At 42.8% G+C, this 22,717-nt stretch overlaps 1 pseudogene; it reads right to left on the bottom strand.

The window, feature by feature from the left end:
* LOC139666833 (lysine-specific demethylase 4B-like) overlaps nucleotides 1-17,995 on the bottom strand; it is a 31,313-nt pseudogene extending 13,318 nt beyond the window's left edge.
* Nucleotides 17,996-22,717: the final 4,722 nt, after the last annotated feature.

The raw sequence follows: 22,717 nt of genomic DNA on the forward strand, positions 1-22,717 counted from the left end.
AGACACCGTGGCGAGATTTTCTTCAGAGGTTTGCTGGAAAAAAAAGTCAATATTTTGTTAAAAAGCAACTTTTTATTTGCTGATAACAGCTGCCTGAACCGTCGCTACCAGTTTCAAAACGTTTCGTTTCATCTTTTACTCTTTCTAAGCATCCTTTAGCGTCTTGCATCACTACTTTGCACATTCATACAAGCCCATTTGCTATTCTGTCTTCTAGCGATTTCCTCTTCAAATCCCTCTCGACGTTTACTCCGTTCTCTCCCCCTCTCCCTGCTCTCATCCCGGGTGGGAAATTACCAGCAGCCGGCCGGCCAGATGCTGCTAAATCTTTGCCTGTGGCTGGGAACTTTGTCTGCTCTCCCAGCCGCTTTGACAGGTAAACCCCACCTCCCCTCCCCCCCGAATCATTTGACTACCTGTTTCTATTCCAACAACCTACTACCTGTTCATTCTTCACTTTCAACCCTCCATGTCTCCCATTTCTCTCCTTATCTCTTCCTTTATCCCTATCCCTATCCCTCTTTTATTGTCTCTCCATTCAGATAAAACACAGACAGAAAGACAGAGAGAGAGAACTAGCAGCTCAGTTTGTCTGGAGCTGCTAGTTCACAATAAACCAAATACACCGAGTAGCTGTGTGCTGTCAGCTGTGTGAAAAAACATAAAAGGATTGTCTGTTCCAAATTTACCCTTCTTTTCCCTTTATATCTGTTTACTCTTTCAAAAGAGTTCTTCTCTTTCCAATATTGCTATGAACTGAACTGTAAAATTTAACTGAACTAGTAATGTTACTGAACTGCTTTTGATTATACTGCTGTTGATGATTGTTGCTATTCATTAGATTGCTGTTTATTCTTTATTAATTATTAGTCAATGTTGCAATCTTACCCCATTTGAAATACTGTACTGCTTTGGCAAGAGAGTTTTTTTTTCCTGTCATGGCAATGAAGCATATTTGAATTTGAGAGTGAGTGAGTGAGTGAGAGTGTGAGAGTGAGTGAGAGTGAGTGAGTGAGTGAGAGTGTGAGAGTGAGTGAGTGAGAGTGAGTGAGAGAGAGTGAGTGAGTGAGAGTGAGTGAGTGAGAGCGTGAGAGAGAGAGAGAGAGAGAGAGATGGTTAATTGATGATTAATTTGTTGTTACATGCTTTGGCAATATTGTTTGTTTGTGAACTGTCATGCCAATAAAGCACCTTGAATTGAAAAAAAAAATTGAAAAATTGAGAGAGAGACAGAGATGGAAGGCAGGGATGCAGTGAAGACGAAATAATATTATGTAAGGGAGTTTTGTCTGTCATATTGTATTATCGTCTCTATGCCAGACCAACCTCAGGTGCTTCCCAAAAACATCACCTCCATTTCAAAAATATTAACGCTGAGAAATAAAGCCGATTCTCTAATCAGTGTAATTCTATACAGTTAACCCATGTAAACCTGCTTAGCTGTAACAAATAGACTCCGCCCTCCACCCCATGCCTCCACTTCCCTGTTCATTCAATCTACTGCTCTGTCAATTGTTTTATTTTATGTGGCTGGCATGTTTCTGTGTATTTCCTTTATTGTGATTATCTATCATCCCCCACACACACACACACACTCCATGTCTTCCCCATCCCTCTCTTTCATTCCTCTCTTCTCCTTCCTCCTTCTGACAAATCACACAGCGGTGCAGCGCGGGGAAGGAAGGAGATCAATAAAGAAATAAAAATTCTTTATTAAAGTGCCAATACTTCATTTCTGCACCGGCGCGGGGAAACGCACAACAGCTCTCAATAGGGCCGCGCCATGTGATATTTCACCGGCTGGACGACGACCAATTTTTAGTTTTCCACCTGTCAGAATCACAGGGAGGCGGGGCAGGGGGGGGGCAATACGACAGCAGAGGAGCATGGGAGAAATTTATCGGCATCAAAGGCTCCTTTATTTGTCTCTATTCATTTGTTTGTTTATCCCTTACTTGCTCTGCCCTTTTGGCATTTACACTACCAGTCAAATTTTGGACACACCACATTTGTCTTTATTTTTTTACCATTTTCCACATTTTACAATAATAATAAAAAGACATCACAACTATGAAATAACACAAATGGAATTATGCAGTGACCAAAAAAACTTATATTTTAGATTCTTTATAGTAGCCGCCCTTTGCCTTCATGGAAAGGCAAAAGGCTTTGGAAAGAAATTCATACATAGGATCAACTTCACTATTTATATTTGTCTAAGAAACTAATTTCAAGCATTTAAGCAGAAGCCTTTAGATCAAAATGGCTTTAAGATAACGAAAAACATAGAACATTTAATCAGGTGTGTCCAGACTTTTGACTTGTAGTGTACATCTAACGCGTACTTAATAATAATAATTCAATCTTGAAAGAAACCTACCAAACCCTGACTTAATTTCACCTTTTAAGCTTATCCAGAGGGAGATTTTGGTGAGTTGTGTGTGTGTGCGTGTGTTTATGCACGTAAAAGGGAGAGTGGACAGGTGGAAGATTCAACAGTTAGTTCTAAGGATGGCAGGATGATTTATTTAAGCAGCTTGCACTTTCGTAGCTTGAGGCTGCTCTCTAACGAACAGGAAAAAATCTCTGTACCTCCAACGCTCATCGCTTCCTTTGGGAAAAAGTACATCTTTTGAGGATTTGTGCAGCGTTGGTGCGGCTGAGACATTCTTAAAAAACGTCGACAAACGCAGCTCGTGTGGAACCTCTCTCTCTCTCTCTCCTCGAAAACCAAACTTTCAAAGATGGAGGAGGGGGGGGGGGAGAAAACATGGATTGCTTGCTGAGCACGGTGCAATATAAACTGGCTCCGCGGGTGCGTGTTCACATTTGATCAGCTCAGTCATCCGAATCATTAGAGCGCAGAGCTTCTTTTCATGGCCTTTTAAGAAGAGGTGGAGGAAACCTGCTTTGACAGCACTTGGATGCAAATGACACCCGGCTTGTCTTTGATAGATTATTCAGAGAGAAAGGGAGGGGGGGGGGGGGTGACATTATTTGTAGATTTGTGACAATGCGCCACCGAGCCGCACCGCTGCCTGTGAAGTGGGATCGAGCGAACGGAGAGAGAGAGAGAGAGAGAGGAGAAGAGAACGGGATGGAGGGATGAAGAGAGGGAAGGGAGGGAGGGAAGGGAGGGGGTGTGTTCAAAGGCGCGGCAGCAATGGAGAAATTGCCTCCTGCCCGCGGGATCGATGCAGTTCATTTGGCGCAGTGAGAAATGACAGCTGATTATTCAGCCATTCCGCTCTGCACATCTATTTTACCCCCGCGTCCTCCTCGGCTCGCGGAAAACACCATCCATCCATCCGCCGGGGGAAGGAGGGATGGTGACAGAGAGAGTGACAGAGAGAGAGAAGCGAAGCGCAACAGAGACGCAAACGCACGGAAAAGTGCAGGAAAGACTGTTCAGAGCGAGAGAGGGAAATGAGGGATGGAGAGAGGATACGATAACGAAGGACAAGAGCGAGGAAGGAGAAATTCAACAGTTTGCGGTGAGGAACGAGGAATCTGACAAGTTGGTGGCTGTGTGGCGGCCATTTTGAGAGCGAAGGTGAGGAATCTGTGTATTTGGATGCCAACCAGCGCCTTTTACCTGTGACTCAGTTTGACATCAACACTGTGAAAGTGACATAAGCACTTTTGTAGTGTTATGTAGCGTCACGATACGATTCGATACAACCATGATACGATGTAATAAATAAAAGTTCAATGACAACAAAGTCTGACTGCGCAGAATTACGTTTTTTTTATATATTTCTGAGCCACAAATCTTTCTAGCGATGCCATTGGCTGCTAGAATGTAAACAACAATTTAAAAATGTCATTACAAAGTGACAATAATATAATTTGGATGGAGAGCTTGTGAAATTGTCTCAATTGTGATTTCTACAGCAGAACAAAACGGAGCTAATGCCGCGATTAGTTTTTCTGACCCGCGAGACGTTTTGTCACATTTTTGAATTGCGATATATTGAATTTCGATATATTGTCCCATCCCTACTATTGATTACAGAGACCATCTTTTGGCGGAAAGGTTGAAGGTTCAATACCTCCAACGGCCAACATGGGTCAATCAACAGCCATATTTGCTTGAGCTTGACGTTGCTCACTGATTTTAACAGTGTGGGCTAAACACCTGAAATGTAAAATGTAAAGGTAAAGTCAACAGGTAAATAACCGCAGCCCTTTCCTCTGTCTCTACCCAAACTTACCAGACTCTTGCGTTTATCTGGGACGGCGCTGACGTCCACCGGCTCCCTCTCGATGGCGTTGACGAAGCGAGCCTCGGCCACGGCGATGGCACAGATCACATGGACCCACCTGGAGAGAGGGGAGGGAGGCACCGATACATTATAAACTCGTGAAGCTGGTCAGAGATGGCCATGGAAAAACGAACTGAGTTAATGTGGACCACTAACCGGTTGTCTGTGGTGGTCTTCAAGGCTCCTCCCCTCAAGTTACAGAGACAACACTCCTGGAAAACAGAAAAGCAGAAGGAGTTAGGTTTGGACAGTGAGGATTTAGGAGGACACAGAGGTCCAGACCTCTGGGTTCACACACATTTTACATTTCCAGACTTTTTCCAGACATTCACTTCTTGACTGGATTTGGATGCATGTTGATAGCGGCAGGGAAACATGATCAACTAGTCCACTGATTCTGAACCTTTTTCATATCAAGGACCCTAATTTAGTCCACATTAGGGCCACAGACCCCCGTTTGATGAGATTTTGTCTCTTGGAGCCAAATCTCAGATTATTTTTATTGTTAGATATGATTTTGTCCAGAATTCCATGACTATCTGTATTGTAGGTAGAGAGATAACAGTGAAACTATGGTCAAAACAGTCATTCTTCTACATTCTCTAATTGTGTTCAAATAATGCTGAAGTTTAACAATTCATTAATTTGCTGGGGACCCCCTGGAACCCCCTCAAGGACCCCTGGTGGTCCCCGGACCCCACGTTGAGAACCACTGAACTAGTCCATATCACTCTATAGGTGAAGATCCTTTTTTCACATAACAGATTTTACAGAATGTTAAACGATGGTGGTTCTGTATCTGGATAATACTTGTAGCCACTTGTACGAACAGCACTCAACAATATTTTCCCCAACTTCTCCAGACTGTTTTGTCCAGTCCCAACCCTTTTCCAGTCCTGGAGAGGATCAAAACCAGCTTGGTTCCAGACTCCTGAATCTTGTCCCACCCACTTTTCAGATTTTGTCAAGCGATTCAGAGAGTCTGGTGTTTCCCTCGTCAACGGCTTGTTCTCGCTCGGAGAAACAATCAAGCCAATCAGCGCCTTTGCAGGTGGGACTAAAGTTTGAATTGTTCGTGCAATGTTATTTTCACTGAAATCACCCCCATTTGTCCTTGCAATGATTATATTTTTGTCAAAACCGACTGACATTCTCGGTAAACTTGGCTGGCTGGATGTAGAGGCCAACTGGCTGCACAGCATCAGAGCAGCCGAATAAATCAGTCACTAGTGATTTGTTCGGGGAAAATCAACCCCCACCATACACAGAAAACTACTCTCAGGCTGAATAATGGAGTGGGAACGAAATGGCCATTCAGTCTGAATATCAGGCTAAATCAAACCGATTTTCCACAGTTTACCAGACTTAAGTAGGAACCCTGAGATTTCGGTTTTGCGTCCCGTTGTGTGACGACTCACCACTGTCCAGGCGCCCGCTGCACACCGGGAGCAGGTCCAGGAGCCGCCGACGGAGTCCGGCTTCACACCATAACAACCTGTAGCAGAGCAGAGAAAACAAGACTTCACAACTCTGTCCCATGACATATCACATTTAGTGGACAAAGCACCTTCCAGTGCCATGGGTGTATTCAGCAAGGGTGTCCCCGATGGGAACGGACCCCCTCACCCTGGCAGAGTTGCACTGAAATATGGGGAAGTCTCTTTTAGGTCAGGCTCTGGCACCACATCTCAAAATTTATTAAATGCACAGTCTTGTTTATACCTCTTGTTTTTATCGTTTTTTTTTTCCCTCCCCACTGTATTTGTGTCCTTTGTTCTCTGTAAAGCACTTTGCGACAAACCAGCTTGTTAACCAGTTTGTTAGCGCATCATAAATTTATTCGACCCGTCTCCTCGTCACGCCAATTCCAATTTGAGCTTATTTGCCAAAACGGCTGGTGTATTTCTGTAACACCTAGACAGGTTTGAATGATTTTTTTTTAGTTGGACGTCCGCCCCAAAACAACGAGGAGCAGAGGGACGGAGGGCAGAGCGTGTGTGTTTTTGACAGGAGTTCTTTCTGCTTCATGTCCTCTTATCAATAGCGGCGCTGCTTCCCCGGCCGGCCCGGCTCATCCCCGGATGACTAATGAACTGGCCTGTTTGGAGGTACAGTCCAGCTTTAGGGATAATAAGAACCCAAGAGGCTCGGTCCGTCTGTGTGTGTGTGTGTGTGTGTGTGTGTGTGTGTGTGTGTGTGTGTGTGTGTGTGTGTGTGTGTGAGTGAGTGTTAGACCATGTGTGTGCTCGTCCATGCAGTAATTTTAGATGCTTGCCTTTGCACATGTGGATGTTTTTGTCAGCCAGCAGACAAAAGCAAATATTCATTACAGAACCAGTGATTCTTTTCTTAAACATATCTCCCTAAATTAACAGATTTGTTGTATATTTGCACCGTGATAAAACATAGACAAGTGATAAAAAAGAAATAAAATATGACAATACAACACAGAAAGAAGAGATCCTAGTTTAGATCCCTCATGTTTTTAATTGGCCTTTTTTTTCTTTATTTTTTCCTCACCTGAACAAATTAGTAATTGCAGCATCTTAGACAAGTGATTTCTCTGGTCAAAATAGACTTAATCTCACTATTTGACAACGTGCAGAAGAGGAAAGCACAGAGAGATTCCCCCAGTGCACAAACACACACACACACACACACACACACACACCCAATGTTAACAAGCTGCCTGTCCTCTCACGCTTCACTTTGACGGATGCTGTATGCCCTTAAAAGTCAGCTATCTCTGAGAAAAAAAAATAACAAGTGTGGAAAGCGGTGTAAATAAGAGATGGGGAAGTTTATGGTGCGCTGCCTTCAGAGAGACCTTTGCATTGCACAAGCAGCCTCTTAGCTGGTTTAACCCGAGTCAAGGAGAGTTAAAGTAGGAAGCCCCTCTGAGCGTGGCGGCGGGGGAATTGAGCAGACGGTTTGTTGCGCCGCTGTAGTACAGTCTCCTCTTCTGCGCTGCTTATTTTCCAGCGGTATTCTCGGGGGTCCCGGGGTAAAAACACGTTGAGAAGAGCGGAGAGTTTTGACAGGCCGGGGAGAGGCCGTCTCTACAGCTTGTCAGTCCATAACCTTGTCTGGCCCTGCAGCTGGCCCAGGCCCTGATCTGATCCGGGGTGGTTCAAATCAAATGTGGCAGCGTGCCAACAGTTGCCAGTCTCTTCACTGCTGAACAGAATCAAACTATTCTGCCACAACAAACAGGGAGCAAAACTATTTTCTTGGGTTATTTTCTTTAGATTGAGCATGTATGCCCCTTTTCTTTAAATAAGCCCCTGTTCCACACCATTAGGGAAGTCTCCTACCTGTCGAATTTCTCAAAATATTACCTGCAATATCACCTTTTTGCTGTTAGATACAGGCTTGGGACGATATTTGATATTATCCAATATTGCGATATTGTGTGAATATTGTGATATTTTCCACGATATCGAAATCCCCCACCTCCTCCCCTAATAGCCTAGAAATCTGATGAAATTTAGAATAAATAAAATACCCCCCACCCCCCCACCCCCCCCCCCAAAAAAAACAAAAACCTGGAAAGAAAAAAAAACGCAAACGGCAATAATATTGTATATTGTGAAATCTTGGCGGGACAGAATCGCAATATTATATGTTAAGAGGTGGGGAGGCAGCAATGAAGAGTGAAACCTCTAATCAGAAATAGTATTTCTTACACATTCTCTTATTGTGCTATCTTCCAGTGAATGAAATTAAAGACTGCCTGGGGTTCCCTGGCCGGAAACCACAGACTTAGACAAGGCAGCAGTGAAAGAGACACTGAAAGACATCACATAATTACATGTCTTGGGTAAGAAGCCTTTTAAACACAATGATGCTGTGTTTTCAGCCTTTGGGTTGGTTTCACTTTCCTTTCTTGCTTTATTTCATCTGACTCTGGAGGGTTTTTCTACTCACTGGCGTGGACCTGCAGGCAGCAGGAGGAGCAGCAGAGCAGCAGGCTGGTGCCGTCTTCTCCGATGTGGGAGTTGGAGGGCAGAGGCTCGGTGTTGCCGTTCCCGGCGCTGAAGCACATCTCCGGGACCAGCGGGCGGGTATGGCTGCCGTGGCGGGGGATGGCGGCTCGCTGGGCGTCGCTAGCGAGGAACAGATCTTTGTGGGGCTGATGGGGCAGAAAGAAAGAAGATGACAGGATTAATACACTATTGACTACAGGTTATCAGCTATATCTCTGACCTCTTAACCCCTAAGTGCATCCTTAGATCTTTAGGCAGGGACCTTCTGGTCAATCCTAATTCTTAGACTTTACACTGAGACTGGGCCTTCTGCACCGCCCTGAGCACCTAAAAAGCACTAACGCACTTGTTGAATTATTATTACCATGTTAGCTAAGGCTGAGCATCGTTGGAAATGTTTTGATACAGATGCCAGTTCCAGTCCTGATTACAAAATGACACTTTCTTTTCTAGACTTTTCTTCGTTGAATGAAAGCACGATGCATTATGCAACAGAGCATGTTATTTTCTGTGTAACATTTGTTCATGCTATCTGCTTTTCCTAATAGAACCAGACTATGCTCAATTGATTTTGTCAGTGCAAAATTCCCATAAACAAAAAGGCGAACTTGAGCTCTCATTTAATCTAAATCTAAATCTTAATCTAAAAGTCAGGCTTTTCGATAACGTTTGATGCCAATACCAGAAATTGGCATGGTATCGATATATGTGTATATATATCAATTTTGGATTCCAAACACTGATAGTGGCTTTCATTCATGCATTCATTTCAATGTCAAAGTATCACTCTGCCTCATTCTGTGTTAATATAGGTGATTAAGTAATTTCCCACATCTAGGATCAATGAAAAACTAGTAAAATAACTATTAAAACTCTAAAAACTCATGCTGCTTGCACCAATAAAGCTACAAATACTGAACAACTGCCACTGCTATTATTATTACTGACCCACTACTATTACTACTACTTCTACTGCCACCAATACTACTGCAACTACCTCTACTTCTACTACAACTACTGCTACTTCATTGACACCCATCTGCTTCTACCTGTGTGTATGGGCAGAAGAGGGAGCAGACAGCACAGTGGGGTTCGAGGGTCGCCACGGCGGCGTTAAAGGCTTTCTCTGCCAGGAAGTTGGGCGAGCGGTTCTGCCACAGGTGCTCTTCTTTCTTCATGTCGCCATCCAGTGGCATGGGGGAGGACAGCTCTGGAAGGAAAAAGATGGTATAGAAATCAGAGAAATTGGTGACACCTACTGCAAGCAAAACAAATACAGGTTTTAGGATAGTAGGTAAGTTATGTCCTTGGCTTAAACACTTTTACAGACTGGATCATTGTATATTTTAGAGATATTGAAAGATGAGAGCCTGGTAATGATGTTTTTCCCCAAAAATGGATATATAGCACTAGGATCTCTTTAGCAAAGAAGGCCTGGCCAAGAGACAGAAACAGCACATTCGGTTCCAGACAATAACAACAACAACAACAACAGCAATACTCCAGTATAATTGGCTGATGAACACACATAGCACAGGCATCAACAACTCGCTGTTCTGGGTCTGCAATCAATTTCACAGCGCAGCCCCCGAGGCTACAGACCCAGACCGTCCGCTGGACCTGGACAGAAACTTCACAAGTTTGCCTTTCAACTCTCCCTTTCCTCCCACCTCCCCTCCTTCCTTTCCTCCCTGTTGTCCATCCAGCCTTCTGAAGGACGGGGCCCCCCGAGTCCGGTCCCCTGCCGCCGCCTCAAAGTGACTTTGAAAGCAGGTAATTGGGAGTCATGATCCCCGGATCAATAACCGTCGGTCAGAAAATGAAAAGGAAAAAGACAGAAGGGAGGAGAGGGGAAGGGAGCCTTACAGTCCAGATTTCATTATCCCCATGGGGAGCTTTACTCCGGCTTTGTTTTTCTTTCTCCGGATCGATAATCAAAACACAAATGGCGTCTTCATTCAAACTACGGAGAGGACAATGAATGCATGAACGAACAGCATAAATAAACAGAGGAGGAGAGAGGGAAAGACGGATTCATAGAGATAGGCAGATAAAGATAGATTGATGGAGAATGACAGATAGGGAGAGATGTAGAGGTTAGGGTTTGACTGATGTGTTTTTGAAGGCTGAATTTCTTAATTTCTTTAAGTATTTTTGTTTAGAAGCTACCGATAGCAGATATTTTGTGCCAATATTCAGTATCTTTAAATTTGACCGTTTATTATTATTATTAAATTATAATGATTCAGTGTTTCCTTGGGAGTTTTCTTCTTGGGTCCCTCATCATGGGACACTAAAACTCTCCACTGAAACCCAGACAGATGAAATTCTTTTAGTGTCAGCAGCTCTTAAAGGCAGAGTGACCCACCACACCTATTCAATAGTAGAGAAACTCTGGGAGACATTACCCACTTTAAATTAAGAATTTACAAAAAAACATTACTGATAATTAAATAAATAAACTGTGCAATGCAAATCTAATTTCACTGCAGGTTTTAAAGAGTCTGTTTTTCTGTAGCTGCAGTCACGGAGGAACCTCCATCATATCGGAGGTGGACGACACCGACTGGTCGATATCAATATTTAATCAACAGCCAATGTCAGCCTGATAAATATTGGCAAAGCAGTATATCTGTCTGAGCCTGGTAGAGAGAGACAGAGCAACAGACAGACCAACAGATAAAAGCCACACACCTTCGTCGCTGGTCGGCTCTTGCTTGACGATGGACAGCGGCGAGCGCATGGGCGGCTTGCTGAGCGGGTGGCGCCGACTCTTCTTCACCTCCGTCGGCATCTTGTGCTTGGAGTAGGATGGCTGAGGGCGCAGTGACAGAGACGAGGTTCCTTCACATTGTCCGTTTCAAAACTCTACTTACTTTTTCCAGATCTCTATTCATTTTTTTTTAGGCAGGTGTTGAATATGATGCATGCTAATATAGGCTGGGTAATACAACTGTTAACTGGATTTAACCAACATACAGAGCTGCTGCTTATCAGTAGGAATAAAAATGAGCAGGTGACATCCTGATGAAGGCAGCGATGCCACAACATGTTTGTGCATTTTTAACCTTGCAATAGGCAAATAAAGGCTTTTTAATATTTTCAAAAGAGAGGTGACTAGGACTTTTTAATTCCTTGTTTTGCCGTGAGCAAGTATTTTATATTCATTAAACTTACAAGGGGAAAATCAAGTCATCTATTTGCCACCTTGGTTGTTAGACAGTTTGCATGTTTTAACCGTACACAATAAAAGATTGGTCTGTTTTGGTATCTTTTCGTTTTTAGGCTGTCAATTACATAAAGTCAGATTAATCAACAGTGAAACACATCTAAATTCCCTTTCTTCACGTGGATCCAATTTGTATATCAAATTCACAAAAGTCAAAAGCTGGTAATTCTGTTAAGTTGTTGAGTTAGTCTACTTTAACAGCAACTGTGGCAGGTAACCAACCATCATTTGGAGGTCCTGCTCTATCATAGTCTATTTGAGTGGTAAAACAATGAAAGTGGCTTTTGAATTACGGGATGTACCAGCAGCTGTGGCCGGTGGACAAAAAAAAGTTAGTTTCCTTCCTTGTTGACACATTAACTTTGTCAATGTGCAAGCAAATCAAAGAACAAATCTGATCCGACTTTGAGCTGTTTGGTCGTGAACAAACTCACCTGGGTGGCGTTGCTGTCTGCAGGAATGTCACTCTCACTTTTGATTTCCACCTTGGGCGGGTTGGCTGTGACATTATTCGGCTTCTTGACACCGGCTGTGGCAAACTGCTCAAATGCTTCCTCGAACCCGGTCATGGCCTGATGGAAATTCAACACCTTCTTCTGTTTTTTCTGCTTCTTTTTCTCGGCGTCCTCTGGCGAGTGCTGAGGGTTGAATTTGGGCTCCGGTGCTGGGAGGAAGAAACAAGAGAGGAAAAACTTCAGAAGAGTTGGGGATGGAGGGGACGATGCACAGAGATTTGGGGAGTGGAGTGGGTGGACCAGGTCCCTTCATTATGGGATACAGTTAATTTGTGGATGAAATTGGGGGAAATGTAAATCATCTCCCTCCCATTATCACAGTTTGGGAAAATACAGAATTTGAGTTTCTCCTGTCCGATTTCTCCAGTGACTTCCATAGTAAAAATGGAGTAGAAAAACCCACTGAAACTGCACCTTTTGTATTTTCAAATTATAGTGATTGTAAAAGGGATGATTTATATTTTCAAACCTCAAGAACTGGACTCTAATGTCATCCATAAATGAACCATGTATCCCACACTTTAGTATTATGACGGAGAGTCCCACTCAGTCCCATTAAGATCTAGTAAGAGGACTTCATCTCAGCTTTGTCAGCAAGAAAGACAAATTTAAAACAATGTTTGAACGGAAAACATTGTTCGCAATCAGTAAACACAATCTAAATATGAAATCTGAGTAGCAGATAAGAAATGTTGTGTGGCAGTTTAGTCCAAACGATGCAACGGGGTTGAAAAAATATGCAAATTAGATTTCTCTGATATTTGAATTTTATATTTTCACACATTTATTTTCACTTTGATAGGACAGAGTGGTTTGCCTAGAACTCAGATTAAAATCCTGGAGAAAATGCATTTTGAAACGACTCAACAGCGCAGCAAAATGTGCAAAAAGTCAAGGGGTCTGCCTAGTTTTGCAAGTCACCGTATAATATTTACGTGCCGACAGAAATAGCTCCCTTTAGGCAGCAGGTTAGTCTAGTTTTAGAGAGTCTCAGCTGTCCTTGAACCTCTACCTGCTCGCTCGCTGCAGTTCGCTCAGCATAAGAGCATCAGCTAGAATGTAAATGTAAATCTTCTCAGAGTCTCTAGAACAGTAACACCTCTGCAGCTCCAGGTGGACTGTCTGCTCCACGGCTATAAAACAAACTCACATTTCCATTGGGCCAGGCTTGACACACTTAATTATATCTATTATATCTAAATTTATTTCCAATTTTCAGCTTGCAGGTGTAGATTAACCGAGAAGAAGTGGCATCAACGCCCCGGTGTTACTACTCCCCCCAGGCTGCTGCTGTAAATGACAACCTGCTTTTCAGTCAACCTGCCTGGTTACACAGAGGTTAAAAAAGCCCCAGTGAAGTGGGATTAATATGTACTAAACCCTGGGTATACCACTTATTTTTACATTTTATTAGCATTGAGAGTGACTTGCAATGAGTGCAAGAGTAGAATAAGCTCAAAATCCTAGATAGGGAAACATTACAACCAACCAATAATCAGGGTTATAAGTGTCAGCCACAACAGCCTGACAACAGATGTAATAAATAAATATTCCTGTGACCCTAGAATCATAATGTATGATAGAGAAAAGCAAGGTAAAGGCATAAGACTGAAGGAGGAAAGGGAGAGAGGGAGAGAGTCTTATCCTAGTGACTTTAAAGAAGACAACTACTGTTTTTTTGGTCCCTGGATCACATACCTTTATACTTGATAAAACAGGATTTATCAATTTGTTTAAGGCAATATCACTGTTTGCGATATAAATCCTGAATATGATTGATTGATTTTATTTCAGTGTCGTGCACTCGAGGCACCCAGCCTCTTACTAGACACATCCATACGCAGTTGCTCGATTTTCTGTGATATGTCAAAAGCTAAAACCAATTTCTACCACTATCCAAGGTATAAATGTTACAGCTATAAAAGGATTTGTTTCATATCATATTCTTTGAATGATTGTACAATGTATTCTACGAATTTGACAGAGAACAATGACGGCCCTGAGGTCCCACATGACAGAACATATAAACCATTTGCTTGATGCCTTTATCCAAAATGCCTTTCAGTACTACATACATTTTTAGATGGGGTGAACCTCTAACTCTGGCAATATAATTGCCATGCTCTAAATAACACTAACTAAATCTGGACCTGTTGTACTGACTGTACATGTAAAACACTGGTGCACGAGCCCAAACATCCAGTGAAGACGAGATGCAAATGGAAGACAAAAATCAAACCAAGATGTCTAAATGCAAAGTTTCCATTTTTTTCATCTGAAGTGACGTGTCAAAGTGAACCGATCCAGATGCTGTTCAGTCTCACTGCACCTAGTAGCATAAACTGTTGCTTTAGTTGTAGTTACTGGAGTCCTGGAATAATCAGGATAACCACATCAGTCACAAGATTTATCATTCATCATTCCTCAAGAAGAACAGATCCACTCTTCTATAATGCTTTACTCCGGTAGGTTAGCTGTCTTTCTGTATCATAACATAGGAGCCCGCTTGCCAAAATGTTTCGCTGGAATTGCCCAAACTTAATGAATTCCACACCTGTTATGCGAGGTCATGATTTTACCCAGCAGCGTCAGTCTGTAAAACCTGCAAGGAGACCTGCCTCACCCTGCCTTAAGGAGCCGCTAATCGACCTAAGAATTTCATTAACCTGGAGAGTTTGGAGAGTTTTAGTGTCCCATGATGGTCTAAATGCTGCTTGAGAATTTTTCACCCTGACAGGAAGAGAATTCTGGGGGAAAACACTGAATACTTTTACTTTTTGCCATGAAAATGAGAAGAGTATCAGCACAAAATATCAGATAGCAGCAGCTTCAGTTGAGTGTTACTGAACTGGCCTCCATAAACCTGTATTGGTGAAACCTTGCCTCACACGGTTTGCACTTTTTCACGTCACTTAGATTAAAAACGGAAAGTTTGCGTTGGACCATCTCAGTTCGAAAAGAGTTTTTTTTTTTTTTCATTTGAGCTACACAGGGAATAAAACCCCCAAACCCTGACGGTGCGAGGGCCTTGCTGTAGAGAGACAGACAGATAAACACCCAAAACAAAACAACTCTTCCTCCTCCTCCTCCTCCTCCTCTTCCTCACCCTCTGCTGCTGCCTCCGCTGCTTTAGCGGCGGCCTCGGCAGCCTCCTGCTCCTCTCGCTCCATGGCCTCCAGCGTCAGCATGGCCTCCTTGGCCAGACGCTCCTCCCTCTCCTGCCTCCGCTGGGCCTCGCGCTCCTCCACCTGCCGCTGGTAGTCGGCGGCGTCCAGCTGGATGCCGTCCTCCGCCAGCACCTTCACCTCCTCCAGCTTCAGCCGGCGGAACTGCTTCATCTTCTGCAAGGCCCTGGGGCAGAGAGATGGGTAGATAATAATTACATTTCTGTAATAATTAACTTTATTATTTAGTGCTACATATCCATTTTAGGGAACAAAAAAAAAAAAATTAAGCACAATTTATTAATTTTTTTATAAACATTACATTCCCTCAGCCCACTATTTTGTAAGTGAGTGTCTTAAGATGACAACATTAACAATATTCCATTGTCTGTAGTATTTTCTAGCCAGCCAATAATTTTGTAAGAGCAGGCAATTCTAAGTTTAATCAATACCCTTACCCAATACTGCTTACTAGCAACAGGTTGTTTATTAGCATATTACTTCACAGGTATTTATTTATGCGCAGTGAAGTCATTGTGTGGCACCGCTGATGAAAATCCACTATTTATTTTATCAAATGTTTGAGTTTATTAGTATTCATGCTCACAGTTAACAACTGAATAGAAGCAGAATTTACATTAATAAAAATAGAAATATATCTATACATGATTGTACCTCAAAAATGTAAAACTATACATCTATATACACACATGCACCCATACATTCATACTCATTTACAAAATACAACCATACACTTACATACAACCATGCATACATTTTAAAATGCCATAAAAAACAACAATATACAACACAAAACAAACAAACAAAAACAAAAACAAAAACAGACCCCAAAGACCAAAAGCTATCCATCTTTTGTTCCATTCAGTTCTGTATTGTACAGTCTGACTGCTGTAGGCAGGGTTGCTGCTCAGCCTGTTTGTTCTGTACTGGACGTGTGTGCATTTCTGCTGAGACGCATCTTTATCATCGAAGTAACAATTAGCGACGTGTGGTCGTGGAAAAGGAGTCGACCCCCCGTGGTAAGAAAAAAAGGTTTGCTGTGTAGCTTGTGTGGCTACTTCACAGGTTGCTTACCTATCCGTTAAATGTAAGGTCAACTAAGGTCACACCGATCTTGGTTTCAGAGTCTTAAGCTACCTCCACCTTTGCAATCCTGCAGCAATATTCACTCTGGTTTTGGAGCAGCTTTGGTATTGCTGGCTTTGTCAGGCTTTCTAAGTTTGTTGCAGTTCGCTCTGTCACGGTGGCACAAATGAAAGTGAAAGAAGTCCTGAACACAAAGGGTGTGGATGATGTCCAGCAAAACAGAAAGTATGGGCCGCACTGCTGGTTTATATAACACTGAGGTAACAGTGGAGTGATTGGCGTTGATCAACAACACTTGCAAACCCCCGCTGATACATTATTGTTATTTTGTACAGTAAACTAGTACTGATTATTGCTAAAATGATAAACCCCTGGGAATCATATTTCAGACTTTTTAATGACATTTAAGGCCTTAATTTTTGCAAAATTGATTTAATGCTTTTTCATACTTTTTCTAACCCTAACCCGCGGATACCCTGAAAAATATAATGTAAATATGAACATAGCATAATGAGGATCATATAAACTTTCACAACTGACAATTTCCATACCAAAACAAGTTGACTAGAGATGATTGAAGCTTGAAAAGGCAGGGATTACAGCTTTAAACTGTGTGCAATATAGCAGCAGTAGTAGCTGTAGATCCTACTGAGGCAGATAAACAAATGAAAAAGTTGTACAGTATGAGAATATACCAAAATAGATGAAATATGTACAGTATGAATGTAACATATTTCAGTATACTGGAATATATGAAATTAGAATATGAGGACAAAATATAGGAAGTTACAGCATATATACATGTGTGTGTATTAATATATAAATGTGTGTAACATTAAAGGATAAGGCCGGCGTTTTTTTAATGCATTGCTTACCGTCAACAAATCCTATGAAAATAACAAAATCAGCAATGATTCATTGTATTAAAAAAACGATTAAAAACCCGTCAGAGCCATGCTGCTGCTCTGCAGCATATTTCATCATCACCATGCACCGGGCCGGCCGACTTTTTCCTCAAACAACTTAATAAACCGGCTGTAAACACTTTGCGATCTCAGGAAAGTAGTTCCGTAGCACCAAAAATAGTCCCCGGCGTAATAAAGATTTTTTTCCCCATTTGAATTTGATTTGGTAATAACTACAACAGCCTGACTTTTCATGGTAACAGTTAGCGATTTTTTAAATTGAAACTATGTCTTTGTGAGCTGTATTTCAAGGCTTTCAGGTTACAATTGGAGCCAATGACTTCCGGGTTGACGGCTAAAAACGGTACGTGGGAAGTCAGAAAGTAACGGGAGTAGAGCAAACGCTTTGTTGATTTTGTTATTTTCATAGGATTTGTTGACAATGCATTAAAAAACACCGGCCTTATCCTTTAACAGGTCTACAAAGAGCCACACATCCTGTATGTACAGAAAGTGTCTATAGCTGTGTAGATGCTCTTTGTAAAGGAAACTCTACACCTTATAAAATGGATTCAAACTACATATGTAGACAGCATACACAGGACGACCTGTGGTCTGCCCTCTCACCTCCGCAGCAGGTTGGCCCGGAACGTGACGCGGTTCTGCCTCCAGAGCTCCAGCTGGGGGCTGTTGAGCTCGGTGGGCTTCAGGTGGTCCAGCACCGTGGCGTCCTTCCCCTGCTTCCACAGCTCGTAGCGGTCCGGCTGCAGGCAGCGCACAAACACGTCCATGGAGATCTTCACCATGTCCTTACGGCACGTACACTGCAGACGAGAGGGAAGGTGAATGTTGGCTGAAGTGGGAGACGGGTATAGCACCAATAGCTGAATTTGAACAAGAGTTTTAGTGTAGGTTCTTCCTTTAAATGATAAAATACCATCACTTTTCAACTGCGGCCACAGCTTTCATACATGGCTTTCACAACTCAGCAACTGTAGAGAATTATAAACTTTCCAACGTCTAATTAACACTTTGTTATTGTATGTTCATGTGTGGAAGAAATTAAGCTTTAATCATTTATATGCATTAAATATGTCATTCTTTCTTGAAGTGTGAATCTGTTTGCAGAGTGGAAAAGTACCGAATCCTTCATCCAACTTGTTTACCAGATCTTCGTGTTCTGTTCCCGTCTTTATCAGAAAGTCAAGGCCATGTGAAACACACACATCCCAAAGTTGTTACACTTCCTGCCCTCCCTCACACACTCCTGGTCTTAATCTTACTTGTATCGTTTTTTTCTGCTTCTCTATTCAGAGAGCAAAGAATCTGCCACCAGTTTGCATCTTTGTTCCCTCCGCGCACAAAGCCACTCAACTACGAGAGACTGAGATCCAGCCTGTTTACTGATAACCCTGAATGACTGACTGAATATTTTTCTGCAACAATTGGCGTCACGAACAGGGTGACGCCACATCATGTGTGCATATCGTACAATTATGATACATCTGACATGACTTGCTGGAACCCTAAGCTACGGTGGGAGGCAATCAAAACAGAGGGAGAAACATTATCCATTGTGTGTGAGAGAGAAAGAGAGATAAAGATAGACGGATACAGACAGACATGAAATTGCTGGCATCAACAACCAGAAGGCACAAGACTTCTTTACACCTCAAAACGACCCTGCAGACTTTTATAATGACAATACAGGGCAATGAACCATTCGGCTGACAGGGGGTGGAAGGGAGGAGAAGCGCAGTGATAGAGCTGTTAAATGAAACCACGCTGGTCCAATACTGCATTATGTAGGTGTGGTGGAACGACAGGTAGAGCAGAAAGAGAGGGAGAGAGAGAGAAAATCAAAGAGAGGAGAGGTTGGGAACGGGGTGAGAGAAAGGAGGAGGGAAGAAACAGTGAGAGGGACAAAGAGATGGGGGGAGGAGGGAGAGAGAGAGAGAGAGAGAGAGAGAGAGAGAGAGAGAGAGAGAGATGAAAATAAAACTTATTTTCTTTTGTGCCCCGCTTGGTGTATTACATTCTGGCCCTTTTATTTCCTGAGTTGTGCTGAGAGCCTTATGTTCAATTACTGGGAACATTCTTCAGCAGTGCAGCCGAGGCACAGACAGCCAGAGAGGGAGGAGAGGGGCGAGAGATACCGGGACAATAGGGAGGGGAGAGGAGAGAGAGATGAGGAATGGTAAGACTGAGATGGAGGAAGAGGGGGAGGGAGTAATAAACACACAGCAGCAGCTCGCCCTCCGCCTCCCCGGCAAACCAATATCCAGCCTACATCTCATCTAGACACCACTTGAGGGACGGAAACATAAGAACGGTGTCGGGGCGGGAGGTGGAGGGGGGGTGGATGAGGAGGGCGGGGGGGAGGGGTACAGCTGGATTGCTACCATCATAAAACCTTCACTGAAAACAGAGCAACAGGCAACACAAATGAACACAAGATAAATGCAGCTCTTGCATTGATTGTACCCGGCGTGCTGGGGAACATTTCGCTATTTTCATTCGTAATAGGATACTGCGGCCCATTTTATTTTTATGAAACTATTAAGGGAGTAAGGAGATTTTTGCCATCCTCAAGGGCGGAGACAAGTAGCACTTTATTATCGGATAAAAACTTCATTAGTAGAGGGAAACGCATTTGGAGAAACAGAAAAAAAAACAAAGCCAGGCAAACAAAGACTCGCCCCCGAGGCGGGCGGCCAATGAGCCCTGAAGTATGCTTGGGCTCCTAATGAAGCCAAATTGTTGGAGCCACGGAAAAACAAAGGTCCGGGGAGATCTATGGATCAGCGGACGGACATGCCATGTCCTCGTAACGCCGAGGGTTTGAATCCGACCTGGCAAGGGTAGGAAACTAATCTGCTGTCCACAGTAGCCGGAGAATCTTTATCTTCACCATATATTTATGGACAGTGCACAAATAATGTGTATATAATGTGTATATATACAGTATATGTAGTATGTACAGTATATGTATGATGTGGTATGGTATAGGATGGAAAGTAAAGCCCTTTGAGACTTGACTATGATGAAGGGCTACCATAAAACTTCAATTAATAGCCCGGGCTTTTATTTGCTTCAAACACTGAACTCAACTGGCCTATATTTGGGCTTTAATTTCAGGCTTTTAATTCCTTTCGCACAAAACTCTTGCTCAGCAAAGATGGGAAATACTATCAAATTGTTTATTTAAACCAGTATGAATATTACTTGTATAAAAATTAGGCTATCGAATAACATATCAATTAGGAATCATTCATTTGATCTCGCTCCGAGAGACAGCGCATCAAGAACAACCTCAAGCACTGAGAGAGAGAGAGAGAGAGAGAGAGAGAGAGAGAGAGAGAGAGAGAGAGAGAGAGAGAGAGAGAGAGAGAGAGAGAGAGAGAGAGAGAGAGAGAGAGAGAGAGAGAGAGAGAGAGAGAGAGAGAGAGAGAGAGAGAGAGAGAGAGAGAGAGAGAGAGAGAGAGAGAGAGAGAGAGAGAGAGAGAAAAAGGAGAGGCAAAATACCGGTAGCCTAAGGATGAAAGCCGAAAAAGGTTTATGGCAGCAAGAGGTTGTACTTTTCATTTGTGCCGCCATGGCGATCAGCAAATGTGACTGATGTTTGAATGCAAGTAAATGCAGCGTCAATGGCAACCGGCTTCTAATTGAGACCGGCCTTTATTTGTCAAAACGTGTAGCCACACCCGGCCAGTAAAAGGGACCTCTGCGTTTAATTGGGACTCGGCTTTTAATTGAAGTTTTACGGTATATAAATAAACAAGGACTAGACTAGAATTCACAGCTGCTCTCGCTAATTTTACCTGCCAACTCGGTTTTTGGAATAGAATCCAACCTGTGAGTGAGGTTTGGCTACCAGCTTAGGTGGCTGGCAGAGTGGACTGTCTTAAAAGCAACAACCAAAACTTAGCAGGATTTGGCTGGAGGTCGTTTCTCCCCGCTCATGGCCTGTTGCATGTCATCCCCTCCTCTCTCTCTTTATTATGTTTACAAGCACATTGATATTCTGAATATGGTGCATACCCAGAATAAGGACATATTCTGAATGTGTGGCCTGTAAATATGCCAATTATAAATATTCCTGTATACATTATATTCCGAATATGTGTTGCCTGTGCTACCACACTTCCCTGTAAAGCCGTCAAATGGCTTTTTTGGAGATTCCCCATTTGTATGTACTACAGGTATGCAAGAGACAACTTATATATGAGGTCAGTAAAGCGACTAGTAAGTACATTAGGTATCAGGCCTTAGAAACTGCTTGGACAGTGTCAGATCTGTAATGTACCAGGGTTTGATGATACAAAGGCTGCCTTTGGCTTGTTCTGAGTCTATATTCAGGAGCCCCAGAGTGTCAACAGTGATGACTATGTGATTGTCACACAATGTCACCTTTCATGCACAGTGAAACGAATGACACCACATTTCTTATAATGTGATAAAGAGGGTACAGGCAAACTGTCCTTCCTGCATGTGTGTCAGTATTTACTGTCAAACTCAAAGTTGTCAGTATGTCTCTGCACCAACGCCACCAAGACAAATTACTATATATTTATTTCTCTTAGCAATTAAAGTGATTCTGATTTTGAACTCCAAACCTACCAGCCACTTTGGCAGGTAACAACCATCTTTTTAAGGTCCTACTTTTTCCTAAAAGCCTAGTTTGCTGGTAGAATACTGACAATTTGAGATTATATTCTGTTGACAAAAGTTTGTTTCCTGCCCTGGGTGCTGAGTGACACAAAACCATTCTATTCTAAGCTTTTAACAGTTTAATAGTGCATTAGGTCTACCGCAGAACTAAAAGCCAAAAATGCCTTTGTTTATTGCTTTTCACGGACGTAGGGTGCACATAAACAAAAGTCTAACAAGACGTCAGTGCGTCCTATCAAAGCATGTCTGGACTCACCCAAAACAAGCCATGCAGCAAACAAATATAAGAAAGACCGAGTGAGTCATCTGTGATTCAATTTCAAGATGAGAAAGTGCTGTGATTTGGTGTGGGAACTGGGAGCATGATTTCTGCTGCTCTCCCAGACAGAGAAATCACACTGGAGGCCCGGGGGAACGGCAGCAAAGTGTGACTGAGCACCAACCCAACGCAGAGAGGCTTTCACTGAGAATACTACAAACCAGGACAAAGAGCCTTAACATTCAGCAACACGATGCTGCAACAGGGCACACATAAATATTTAAAGCGGTAATCTGCAAGATCCTTGTTATTTTTATTTCGTCTCCCATCTTTGTTGCTCAGCCTCATCGCTGTGGTGTTTCTGCACTGCACTTCCCACAGATCACCTGTCAATCAAACAGTGTGGGGGCGGAGCTTGGATTTCCTGTTGCTGCAGTTTGAGTTTCTCTTTACTTTGTCTGTTCAGCCATGGTGGCTATCGCTGCTCATGCTAACTACCCAGTTTCTTCTTCTTCTTCTTCTTCTGTTTATTCCAAACAAACCGGAAACGTAGAATGCATCACAAAGAGCTACCAGACACCGGCTGTTTAGAACAGACAATGGAGAAGCTTTCATG

This window comes from Centroberyx affinis, unplaced genomic scaffold (genome assembly GCF_046629955.1).
Source record: "Centroberyx affinis isolate AG114_WGS23_722 - 3 ecotype Tasmania unplaced genomic scaffold, CSIRO-AGI_Caff_v1 ptg005149l_1, whole genome shotgun sequence".
Classification (NCBI taxonomy): Eukaryota; Metazoa; Chordata; class Actinopteri; order Beryciformes; family Berycidae; genus Centroberyx; species Centroberyx affinis.